Genomic DNA, 12,748 nt, shown 5'->3' with positions numbered 1-12,748 from the left:
TTTTTGGACGAAAAATCCGAGTTTCTGGTCTGAACCCTCACTTGAGGGTTGAGTAAAATTCCTCGCTTCATTGACGGGATTTGAACTCAAGCCTTTTCCACCCAGTGTGGGCAGGACGGTAATTATGTAACTGTGCTACCCCACGAGGGCCAACTATTCACACAAAACAACGTTTAACTGGGAAAGCGACATTGCCCACTGTTAGATTGAGATCAGAAATCCGAAGGATAGGATGGGGATAATCCATTGGGGCTACTCTTCCAATGTAAACTGTTACACATCGAGCTTTATAATAACAGATATTGTCCTGTTGCACCAAAGCTGGAAGCGAATCTTTCGATGTCAAAATATCGCCATCAGTCCAATAGCATAGCATGAAAAGCAGACACAAGCCATCAGATTACGGCGGCTGCTCTCCTCGGATAAGAGGTACATTCCAAACATTCAATCGAATGACATCACAATAAATTTTTTCCACCCGATTAAAAGAGCACATATCGAGATCGTGCCCAACAGACAATCTATTAGCAGTCCTCCTGAAATCGGTCTCAGTAGAGAAAGGCTTGTGGGAGGCAGCTTATCGTTGGAATCCCTGTTAATGCAACATTCTGAAACAAAACGTTGTCCAAAAAACCGAAATTAGAGTTGTCAAGGTGTATACTGATAACTGAAGGTTCAGTTTTATAAACAATGCAACCGTTTGGAAATTTATTTTCCAAAACATGTGGTTATTTTAGTAAATGTTCAACTCTGGAACGTTCCGCTGCCTTTTACTTGCATGACTTTAAAGACAGAGGCCTTTGCAATGTAAAGAATCTACCGAATTCCCTCATAGGCTAATTTATAGAAGTCACGCCATGCTAGCATCTTTCCACATTTATGTTCTCTCAGCTGGTTTCTGAAAAATACCTTATTGAAATGATACCTCGATATTTTGCAACTTCATAATGCTTTTGTAGTGCCACACTGCCCTCATCAAAATTTGGGTAATCAACAAGTTGCATAAAATGTGTTATACGTTTAGTGTCCCAACGCTTTTGATAATATGGTCTTTCTAGGCGTGTACAGCTAATCTACCAAAAGCATTCCGATATTAGCACATTTGGAGAAATCAAATTTAAGATCAGTTTCATGTAGCAGGCAAATCAGAAATTGTGCCTGTTCCTTCTGCAGTACAATCGCCAGAACCAGCATTCCAGTTCGTCTAAAAGGTGCTCATTCGGTTTAGGTCTTGACTCTAGGCTAGTCGGGTAGCCTAGAGTCAAGACCAAAAAATAAAAACTGCAGTCGATCATAATTTGCCCATCGCCAAGAAGTAAACGTCCAATTTCTCCTTATCCAACCTTGGTAGGAGAAACGAAACTACAAATTCTGCTCCTATCCTCGCGAAATTCTCGAACAATCTTCCCTGTGTACTTTAACAATTATACCAAACCAATTATCGGGTCCCCTGAATCTCCGGTCAACCCGCTGGCAGATTTGGAGATATCAAAGAGTAGTTTCGCCATTGCTTGGGTGGCAAGTTATTTCACTAAACAACAAGGCGCTGCCCGAAGCTGAACTACATGAGATGTAACCTTCTGCTGATTCCCAAAATTTCTTTTCTTGCAAACAGTTGAGTGGTTAACAATTTCAGGTTATCTATCTCTAAATGGTTCCCCCATTTTTAAAGAAATTCTAACCCTAAACAAAATTTCCTTCAATTTGAATCCCAAATTTAACCTCAAATGGTTTCTTTCCTGTTTACTTTTGATTTTCTTCCTATAGGCCTCTATCACCACAGCGAAACGCCGCGGAGTTGAACTGACGTTCCAGGTACCGCCACTCATCAGACACATACTTTATAATTTTCTCATTCATTTTGCGTACTCCATTAAGGACTTGAACAACTTGATCAGGACACCACCAAGTATCATGTCTGTAGTTTCTATAGATCGCACTTTTGTCCTCATTTTGATTCTCCTTTAGAAGTCATGTCTTTAATAAGTGAGGTCTCCAAACCTGAATACAATTGTACGGACGAATACAATTTGGACAATTGTATTCGTCCATCATTCTATAAAGAAGCAGTCTCAACATTCTTCTGCTAGCAGAGGTCTCGTAGATCATTGATAATACGTATACCTTGAGCCTTCCTGCTTACACTGCAAGGTAAACTTAATGTCATTTAACTTTTAAAAATGTGTTTTGTTTATAGTCAGACACGACCAGATAGGTCAGTAAGACTCACGACTGTTATAATAAGTTTTAAATTCGATAATACCGAAACAAGTTGCACGGGGAAGTTTAAAAATTAGCAAATGCGGCTCCTGATACAGCAAATTTCGATTCAAGCAACTTCGGCCCTCACCATTAATTAAAGTAAAAAACGCATTAAAAATAAAAAACAAACACTAATAGTATTTCTTAGTTTTATTCTTGTTTCATTTTTGATTTTACCCTGTCCATCATTGATCATTATGAAGATGAGAATGTCTAATAATTATAATCTTAATGACTAATGCCTGACTATTGATGCTGCTGTATCAGAATTGTATGTTAAACGATAAACATGCAAAAATAATGCTTTATATTCGTACCCAGTTCTAATTTGTATGATTTATTACTAGGTTGGTACAATGCTCAAGACGATTATCTGGCGAAGAAGGCCGAAGATGCCTTAAACAAGCCCTTGGTAATGCCACCCTAGCGCAGAGTTGTCCACAACCTCTTATGCCAGAATAGTTTCCCTTTCCCAGTCTGTCAAAGGTAATAATGTGATTGGGGCAAAAAACAGCAATTCTCTCGACTGGAACTCTCTTGTATGTGGCAATATTTTAGGACACAGCACAGATGAAATGATTGGAAACTCAATTAATCTAGACTTTAGCAAAGAACAACAAACCACAGTAAACGTTAGCGGGATGCAGCCTCTAGATATCTGCACTAATTTGCTGATGTTATAAGATCACTTCAGTTGCCATCAAAGAACATTCCCTCGTGGGTTGCACAATTGGTAGGATCGCCGTCCTCCCGCATTGGGTGGAAAAGACTTGAGTTCGAATCCCGTCGATGACTGGAGGAATTTTTATGGGTCTTTTTCACAACGTGGCTGATTTAGTAGGTCTCAGGCGAAGGTAGCATGGTTTTTTTCTCCCGGAAACTCCAATTTTTCGTCCAGCAAACAGAAAATCGACCTCAGAACACACGCAAATTACAGACATTATATACGACGCAATATGGTTTTGTCGCTGATGTTCCTAAAAACTTAAGGACAACCTTGGAACCATGGAACAGATTTTTGTGTCCAGACTGGAGGTCCACTGACAAAGTTGAGCGGCATAAAAGCCAACTGGGAAGCCGTACACGCGGTATCCTTTGAGGTCAGACAAGTGAAAACGAGTTTGGAATAATTTGTAAAATGAGTTTCCATAGGAAACAAAAATATTTCCGAAAATTACAAAAAAAGTGGTTTTTCCCCCAGCAGGTCACACACGCTACAAGAAGGAATGAGCCAATTTACTCAAATTAAAGAAGCAGGAACATAATAGAGCCACCTTTCAAATTAATGAATGCGAAAAGAATTGTTGATCACAGGGTAAATAAAGCTAATATGGGAAAGCGGATCTTTAATGACTGGGCTGCTGACACTTTCAGCACTCTTCTCATGCAAAACCAACTTACTTCAAATGAAAACAGAAACAGAATCATGGACGCCATTAAGAAAAGGAAAGCACCCTGAGATGGCAATCCTGAATCCATCTCACAGGGGCAAGATTACAATTACCAGGGAGAACCTTAAAAATTAGAGAACCAAAACAAGGCTACATATGGGCGGATAAATTTCCAGTTTTTATCATTAAAATAAGTCGAATTTCTTGATATATACACTGCCCTACGATTAATATCCGGACACCCCTCCACGGATGGGGAAACAGGTCCTATGCATGCAACACGTCACAGAACCTGCTATAAATATGCACACTGGGCTTCGAACAGACAATTGCAAAAGTGGGTATGCAAGATGACACGTTCAACAGAATTGATCACCTCAACAAATGCTAGACGCCGATTAACACGGTTTAAGAAGCGCGAATCATAGACTGCAGAGCAGTGGAAAATAGTCCTATGGACAGACTAGTCGAGGTTCGCACTCTACCAGCCTCATGGCAGTTCCTGGGTGTGGCGAATGCCAGGGGAACAGTTACTTCCTGATTGTATCCTCCCAACAATGAAGTTTGGGTGTGGGACTGCTTTTCATAGTTTGGCTTGGGCCCATTAGTCGTTATCCACAAAACCATGAATGCTGTGCAATACCAGGGACATTCTGGACAATTATGCACTTCCAACATTTTTAAAAATTTTTATCAATTCCGGCAGACCTCGAACAGCAGGAGTAACATGTCAAGAAGCCAACAGAATGTTGCGGAGACTGGAGAACTATCTTGATAACATTCGACTGCATCTTAACCCAAGCAAATCAACCCAGCTCACGATCTCTAACAATAAAATCAAAATTAACATCCCACTCATACCGAACCCTTGTGCACTGGGTGTTGGAAAATCTTAGATAACCCAACTGGTGTTGCGGATGAATTTAAAGATACTTTGCATCGGTCTTTACTGACGAAAGGCCATTTATGCCAAGAAGAGACTGTGCGAGTGAGGCTGAGCCATATGAAATTATATCCGGAGTTGATGGCATATACCCGGTAGTTTTGAGGAGAGTCCACCAGGGAATGTATTGAGGTTAATTATGAGGGCATCTTTGGACTCAGGAGAGATTTCTTTGGATTGGAGGAATGCTGCAAACGTATTGTTAATACGTAAATTCGGTTGTTAGGTTGAAGTTAGTAACTACAGACCGGTCAGTGTGACTTCAGTGGTAAGAAAAATCTTAGACGCGATCATTAAGGTGCAATCCAGGAAAATTTAGATGGATATGACATTCTGAAGGACACACAGCATGACTTTGTTAAGGGAAAATCACGTTTAACTAACTTAGTAGGCTATTTTGACAGAGTTACTTATAAGTTGGATTTAAGGAACAATTTCTACATAGTTTATTTGGATTTTAGCAAAGCATTTAACTCGGTCCCTCATAAGAGGTTACTGTGTAAGTTTGAACAGATTGAAACCTACTGGTAAGATCCTAAGATCTTACCAGTAGGTTTGGGTGGCTGTAGGGCAGAAGACAGAGGGTTTTGATTAATGGACATTCTTTAGATTGGTGTTAACACCAGGAGCGGGGTTCCTCAAGGATCGGGTCTTAGACCAATGTTGTTTCTCATTTTCATAAATGACATCAACAAAGGTATAGAAGGCGTGATGTCAAAATTCAGGATGAATTGAATAAACTTCAAAGATGGTCAGAGAAGTGGCAGCTATGTTTTAATACAGCTATGTTCATTTCATAAATAAATCGTCAGAGGCTGATCATGTCACGAGTCATCACAAATTGTCTCGCGAGTTGTAAGCAAGTATACAGAAGTGAAGTTGCGAATATCAAAAGTTCGTAAATAATTTCATTTTAACCAGAATTCATTTTAAGATGACCTGATCAGATTAGGAGACATCGCTTCTTAAGTTTCTGTAGTTCCGTTAATAAATGAAACGTCTAAAGTTGCTGTAAAAACACTGTACAGTGTTCAGCGTCTGTATGGGAATGACCTATCATTAAATCGTAACCTTTGGTGGAAGAATATGGAGATGGATTCGCTCTTAATGGACCTGAAAGTTGTTTCTGCAGCTGAAGCCTAGAATTCAGCCCTTTTGAATTTACCCTAATTGTAATTCAGTTCATGGTAGTGGGCCTATAGCTGCAGTCATCCTCCTCAATGTCCAAAAAGTCCAGAACATAGATTTGTAAATAAACAATCCTTATTACTGGTATTTTACGTATTATAGGTTACAACATCTAACCAGCTTTTAGTCTTTCTCTTTTACAGCATTTTATGTATCTTTTCTTCTGTATTCAATAATATTATCATCAATGTATAATAAGAATGTTAGTGTTATGTAATAATTCTTGGTCCTTCGTATTTAATTAATAAATGTGAAAAATGCATGCCGCGTAATTAGTTGTAGGGCTGTTCTTGTACTCAAAGTCCTTCAACAATTTATTTGTCTTGGCTCCTTGCCAAAAAAGGTTGGACGCCCCTGCAGTAAGTCATTTCTTGAGTTTATTTATCTTTCTTATTTTCTCAGTTGCAATATTCTAGCATTCCACCATTGCATTCTTTCGTGAATGGACAACTGACTGGTGACCTTTTTTTTCTGAAATACGTTCAAAGGAGGGAGGAGTGGACTTAGACGTAATATTACCCCGCTGGACATCCGACAATAATAATAATAATAATACGTAGCTTTCTACCTCCATAATCCGTTGAAGTTGGAAAACTGCTTCTCAACCCAAACTCAGGCATCGTCTTTATTGACGAGTTGCTATAGTAACAGACTAGGCAGAATACCTCCAGGCCACTTCGGTCTCGATAGCACACCAGAGGGTGTGTCTGCCATTTTAATCGCAAGGCGAGGCTGTTTTGCTGCTCGCTGTGGTGTCATAATCTTTTTGAAGCGTCCTTAAAATTCCTATTAACGCACACTTCTGGTGACAGAATCTTTCCCTCCCCTAACACTTATTCGCGTGCTTCTATTCCAAATCCACAACATACAGAGAGCTTGTAAATGTCTGGCCACGTGAAATAAAGGTTTGCGAACTCGTAGGCGTCGGGGGACATTTGTAATGGAGGCTGTCAGTACACGAAAACAGTATTGACCAGTTCTGCTTCGCAATCTCCCTAGTTCGAATCGAGTGATATTGGTGTTTGTCCTTGATTGATAAGAATAAATATTGGCTTAAATAATGGTAAAGGTGTTTTTATAATTAAGCAAGAAGGTTAATCAAATAGACGAAGGATAATTCTTTGGAAAATTATCCTTCGGTTAGATTTGATTATACCTACTGAAGTAGTTTTGATAGATCCCTTAGAATTCTGAACCTATTGCAAAACCTTATCTTTCCATTAAACATGTGGAATCCGTATTAATGAACCTTCAACTGAAATAGTTTTAATCTGTACATTGTGGGAAGATATCTGTTAATTCTTGTCTGCTTGTCTTACCATTGTCATCAGTGGGAGTCATTAATTAATCTACATGATATTAGCTTCTCCATTCTTTTCTCTCTTCCGCATCTCTCATCTAGGGCACGTCTTTTTTTCAATCGTTTCATCTGATATTGGATCTTCGTCTTTGTTTGGTCCTCTTGGTATTCAATTATCTATTGTCCCACGTTCTTGATATATCTTTCTCTTTTCCATTTACTGATATTTTGTTTTTCCCGTGCGTCTTTCACTTTATTCTTCCTTGGTATCCACTCATTTCTCTTATTTTCTAATGCACTTCATAGAAATATATCCTCTTGGTCTTCTGAACTAGTATCCTTGGGACTAGCACGGTGCGGGAAAGATCCAAGGAACCTCTAGATGAGTAGAACTCTTATGAGCTCTATCCATCCAAGCTGTGGCGTAGTTAGTCTGTTTCCAGCAAGGGAGGGTTGAAGATTTTTCGTCCACAAAACATACAAACCGGCCATAGAATATTCGCAATTCACAGACACCTTACACTGACGCCTTCTGTCCTTTCTGAAAACCAACCACTGAACCAACTTGTACATTAGAGTAACTTATTTATTTTGTTGTGTCGCGGTCAATTCTTCCACTTTTCTGAACGGTATGTTGCAGATAGAACATACAAGGTCTGGAAATAAAGCTCCTGGACTGGTGCAATACAATAATAACAGAAAGTGAAGCAGCTCAAAAATGGTTTTAATTTTAATAATTATAACCTGACTGAATGCACTAATTACACCGTTCTAAAAATTTCTGAAATATATAAGCGAAGGCGTTCAAAGAGATGATGTTCAGTTCGGTGGTTACGTTTTTCTTTATGTCCTCAACATCCTGAAATCTCTTTCCTTTGTGGGCAATTTTCACCTTGAGAAAGAGGAAGAAGATGTCCGTTGGTGCTGGATCAGGAGACCAGGATGTATAGTTGATCTGTACAATGCCATGTTTCTTCAGTAATGTCTTCGCAAGTGCGGAATGGGGGGGGGGGCATTGTTGTGCAAAAGAACGAGCTGCATTTGTCTCGAAATGCCAGAACGGAGCATTGCGTTTCTCCCCTTTAGGTAAAAATTCGTTGTGAATCACAGCCTGTGAGTCGAAAAACATGATCAGCATCGTCTTGATCCTGGAATTCAGTAAACGAAACGTTTTGGACCTTGGTCTGGACCTGAATTGTGCTGAAGCACCCAACACTCATCTCCTGAGACAATTCAGTGGAGGAAGTGAGGATTTTCTTGACAAGTCTGGATGAAGTCTTCGCATGATGACACTCTTCGTTGCTTATGCTCATCCATGAGGCTCCTGCTGGTCGTGCCGGAGTATAAACAAGTATTTGGCTGCATTTTTGGATTAAAAACACCAGTTCCAGGAGTAAAAACCACGCAACAACGTAAAAACCACTCAGCATGGTTTATAAATTACTGTTGACTACCGTAGTACCTAACTTTGGCTTTAAAAAGGATTAAATTGTTTTGTATTTTAAACATCTTTACAATATAAATATAAATTTTTACAATATAATATGATTGCAACGCTTGATTTATTGCCCACAATTCCTATTTATCTTTTGGAATCCAGTCCATTTACATCAATTCTTCGGCTTATGCACTTGTAAAACTAGTAACCGCGATGTTATAAGCGTTACTGTTATTAATCATAAAGTGGGAAGCCTAGAATTTTTGAATACGGAATTGAAATTTCAATTTAACAACCTTTGACTTTAATCAAAACTGGTTGCCTTCATCTATAGCTGAGATCTGTTTAAAAGCTTTGTCTTAACAATCGAAACTGACCATAAAATTATGCACACACACATAGAAATTGCCCCATCTTGAATTCAATTAATTATTCCAGGTTTTTCAGCCCTCACAACATACAAATCGGCCCCCCTGAACGCACATACTTGTACAGAGATAGTTCACGATGGCCCGCTGTGATCAAAATCGCTGATGCACCTAAATCCCAACAACAGCTTTTTTAAACTATGAATGTTATAAACCTTGAAGCATAAAGATATCTACAGTTTTTTCCTTGTCATTTCATCTAATCCATCTTTTCCTTCTTTTCTTTTTGGTTCGCTCTCTTTCTATTTGTCTCCAAAATGGTCTTGACGATCCAAGGTCCCGTCCTTATACACTACATGTTTCTGTAAGTAGATGTGTAATCTGAATTATTTGTTTATTGCCTTTCAGAAGTGTGGAAGATTTGACACACGGAACATCGCATTGCTGCGAATTCAATTTCTGGTACAGATTTCATAGGATGTTAAATAAGAGAATGATCAGATAAGGGAAAAACCAACAGTACAAGTTAGGGCAAATTATGTCCAGGTTAACAGGCGGTGTAGTGAGTATCACGCACTTAGCAGGTCTGGGTGAAGTGTACGTTGTGAGAAATGTATTGTCACACTGACTGCGAAATGCAAGAGAACGATAAAGCTCCCTTATCTGGGAACATGAGATGAATACCAATGAGGAGAATCACACTGCTCCTTTTTAACTCTCATTAACGCGAGTTAGCATAGCTGTCTGTTTTCTAGCATCTTTACATTTCGTTTTACACGGATTATATGTTTATATTCATGAAAGAGGGAGCATGCCAGATTGGATGGATAAATGGAGAAAAAAGGGTGAGAGAAAATTGGAAAGAAATCAGGAAAATGTTGGTAAAAAAGAAGAGAAAGAAAGGACAAAGGAAAGAATGATTAAGAGCAAAAGGAAGAGCTATAGATGGAAGAAAAAGATGGTACAATAAGTTTCTTCAACGAAATGTTTTTCCTTTTTGGTGAAGCCAAGTCAAATCTCTTATTGCCAAACGCACTGTTCATTGAGGTCAATTAAGTATCAGCCTGAACACTGCCAGCATTTGAATATTCGTTTGTAACTCCCAAATACCTTTCCGTTTAAAGAATCTAATCCATCATTATCTGTTACATATCGCCTGCCCATACTTCTGTTTCGTTTGAAGTGTTTGGTCTGTGTCACTATGGCAACTGGTTATTGTGTTCCGTGAAACACCATGCAGTCGCCAATTCGTAGCGGACAGATGTTGACGCATTTTCTTTTTCCTGCCAAGATGGAAAGTGAAAGTAGAAATTAAACCTTGTAATATATAAAGCAAACATTATCAGATGGTTTCGTTAATGGTGGAAGACGAGAAGCCACACAAACACTCGCGATTTCTTTCTCTCTGCATGTGTGTGTGTGAGGTTTGTGCGATTTTCTTTATTTGCCAAGCTTTGCTAGGATAATGAAGCAATTAGATGTACGACACACGTGTGTTATCAGACAGTGGGAACCATTTCGTGAGAGATTGTGTTTCTAATGGTGTCATTTTACCTCACCAATGAACTATCCTGTTTGGCAATAATGAAAAGCTCTTATCTCGCCAAAGGAAGAAACTAACCCGTTATCTACACACGAATATTTTAAGAAAACAACGCCAGAGAGAAATAACCATGAAGGTAATAGGACTGGCCTGTTTATTTGAGATTAATTAGCATTAATATGTTTTCCCCTAATAATAATTATGGGTTGGTGAGACGGAGAGGATTTAAAATCGTTGCCAATGCTTTTGAATTTATTTAATCTCTATAGTTAAATCTCTAAAGCCGTTCTATAGAGATTTAACTCTATAGAACGGCTTTGGAAGAGGAATGTGGTTTTTAAAAGTTATGAATTTTAATTCTAAATGTAATAGAATTTTTTTATGGAATAAAAACATTATTTAGATCCGATGATATTTGAAACTAAACTGCTGCACACAAAGTTACCTAAAAGTGAATGTATAATTACTTTAAATGATATATTATTATTCACTTTCCATTAATGATATTTTTCCTTTCATTACAAAGATTTCGGGGAAGAACCGGAAAAATACCACCGTTTGGATCAGCCAGCCTGACTGAAAGATTTGAGGAAGAAGGACGCTTTTTAGTTAGTCCACAAAATGGGAGACCATCAACATCCACTCTGTCTGTTGTTGAAGAACACAGCTCTGATCAGTAGAGCAGCGATTACATTCGTCGTATTTTCACACTGTATCGAAAAGGTCTACTTTAGAATCATGTAAATGATGCGGGGAACTTTTTCTGAATTTATTCACACTGTGGCCGAGTTAGGCACCTCTGCCATCGCTAAAAGAAGCCGTATGCTGAAAAGTTACCCTAGTTCCAGCAGTATATTTGCCACAGATTGTGGTAATACCGCGCTTACAATCACTTCTGGAATGATCACATTGATTCCTCCCTTCCAGTGATATTTGTGATTGGTGACAGCCATAACTTGGCACAGCTATGACCCTATGACCACCGATGCTGTTGTTGTTGTTGGAAGAGGGCTTTAGGAGAAACAGCAACTAAGATCATATTCCTCCGTGTATATTGCGTGTGTTCTGTGGTCGATTTTCTTTTTGCTAGACAAAAAACCGAGTTTCCGGGAGAAAAAACCGTGCTACCCTTCCCTGAGACCAACAAACTCAGCCATGTTGTGAAAAAGTCCCATAAACATTCCTAACATCATCGACGAGACTCGAATTCAGGTCTTTTCCACCCGGTGTAGGGAGGACGGCGATTCTACCAACTGTGCTACCCACGGGGGCTATGACCACTGAATCAATCTTCGCTTTAACAACAACCGTAACTAAATAAAGTTTTTATGTAATAGAAAACCATGTAACGTGTTGAATATCACTGTAAAAACGGTAACCCATAGTTCTCCCGACCAATAATTCTCCCACAATCGACTTTTAATATTTTTATCAGACTTTTGCAAACAGGCAAATCGATCAGAAAACACACGCAATTTACAGACATAATATACGTGTTTTAAGTCCCTGTATATAGAACAAAAATACGGACAACACCACTGGAACTGGAAGAACAATGTCAGGGTCACAGGAATTCTAATAACTCACCTGCAATTTTCAATAAAAGTAGCAATCTTTGTGGCTTCTAAAGTCAGAACCAGAGAATCGCCAAGAGAAGACTTAAGACACTCCATAAGTTATCGTTGAAGGTATTGTTCCTAGAATAATAAGTCTTTGTGGAGGCTCCCAGTAAAAGAAAACGTTTGTCCTCTTAAAGTTCAACTGACGATTCTGAAATGCGACACGAGCATTGGACGCCTACATATAGACACGCCTATCAATGTGTGCTGTCAGATAGGGAATAATAAGATTTTCATAAGTACCAACTATAATGACATTCTAGCACATCTAATGGCAATCATCTCACACCAGGGGCTCCCAATTTCCAGTAAATTACCCACTCCCCATCGAAGCATACTCTTTGAGGGCAAAAGGCGGTTTTACTACAGAAACTATAAGATAGGCGAACGATGTCTGCCCTAAAATTCGTTTCCTATGATCTCGCGCGAGACTGATTATACCACTATAAAGAAACAGTATACCGAATAAAGGTATGCGGTGCATGTCCTTGATAGCTACACTACAGTGGTTTTCAGTTTTATACAGATAGAAAATATTTTGAATGTGAGCAAAGGCTGCGCTGTCCTGTGATCAATCCCGAATTGGACACTTTAAATTCTTAGGCTTTTATAAATCTTGCTGCCTTCCAATTCTTTTAAATTCTCCTTTTCGTAGCATTCCATAATTTAATGATTTCCAGACACGGAAATCATGCA

General features: G+C 38.9%; 1 long non-coding RNA gene across 1 annotated transcript in view; it reads left to right on the top strand.

Annotated features, from left to right (window-relative positions):
- The window catches only part of LOC150077205 (uncharacterized), a 73,899-nt gene extending 62,125 nt beyond the window's left edge, over positions 1–11,774 (top strand). Inside the window, exon 2 of the long non-coding RNA XR_016547688.1 lies at positions 10,960–11,774. This is a non-coding gene — a long non-coding RNA (uncharacterized LOC150077205). The remainder of the gene's footprint in view (positions 1–10,959) is intronic.
- The last annotated feature ends 974 nt before the right edge of the window (positions 11,775–12,748 follow it).

Source organism: Mastigoproctus giganteus, chromosome 12, assembly GCF_048544385.1.
Source record: "Mastigoproctus giganteus isolate SK-2022 chromosome 12, ASM4854438v1, whole genome shotgun sequence".
NCBI lineage: Eukaryota > Metazoa > Arthropoda > Arachnida > Uropygi > Thelyphonidae > Mastigoproctus > Mastigoproctus giganteus.
Note: the sequence above shows the minus strand (reverse complement) of the source record. Positions and strands in the feature narration are given on the sequence as shown.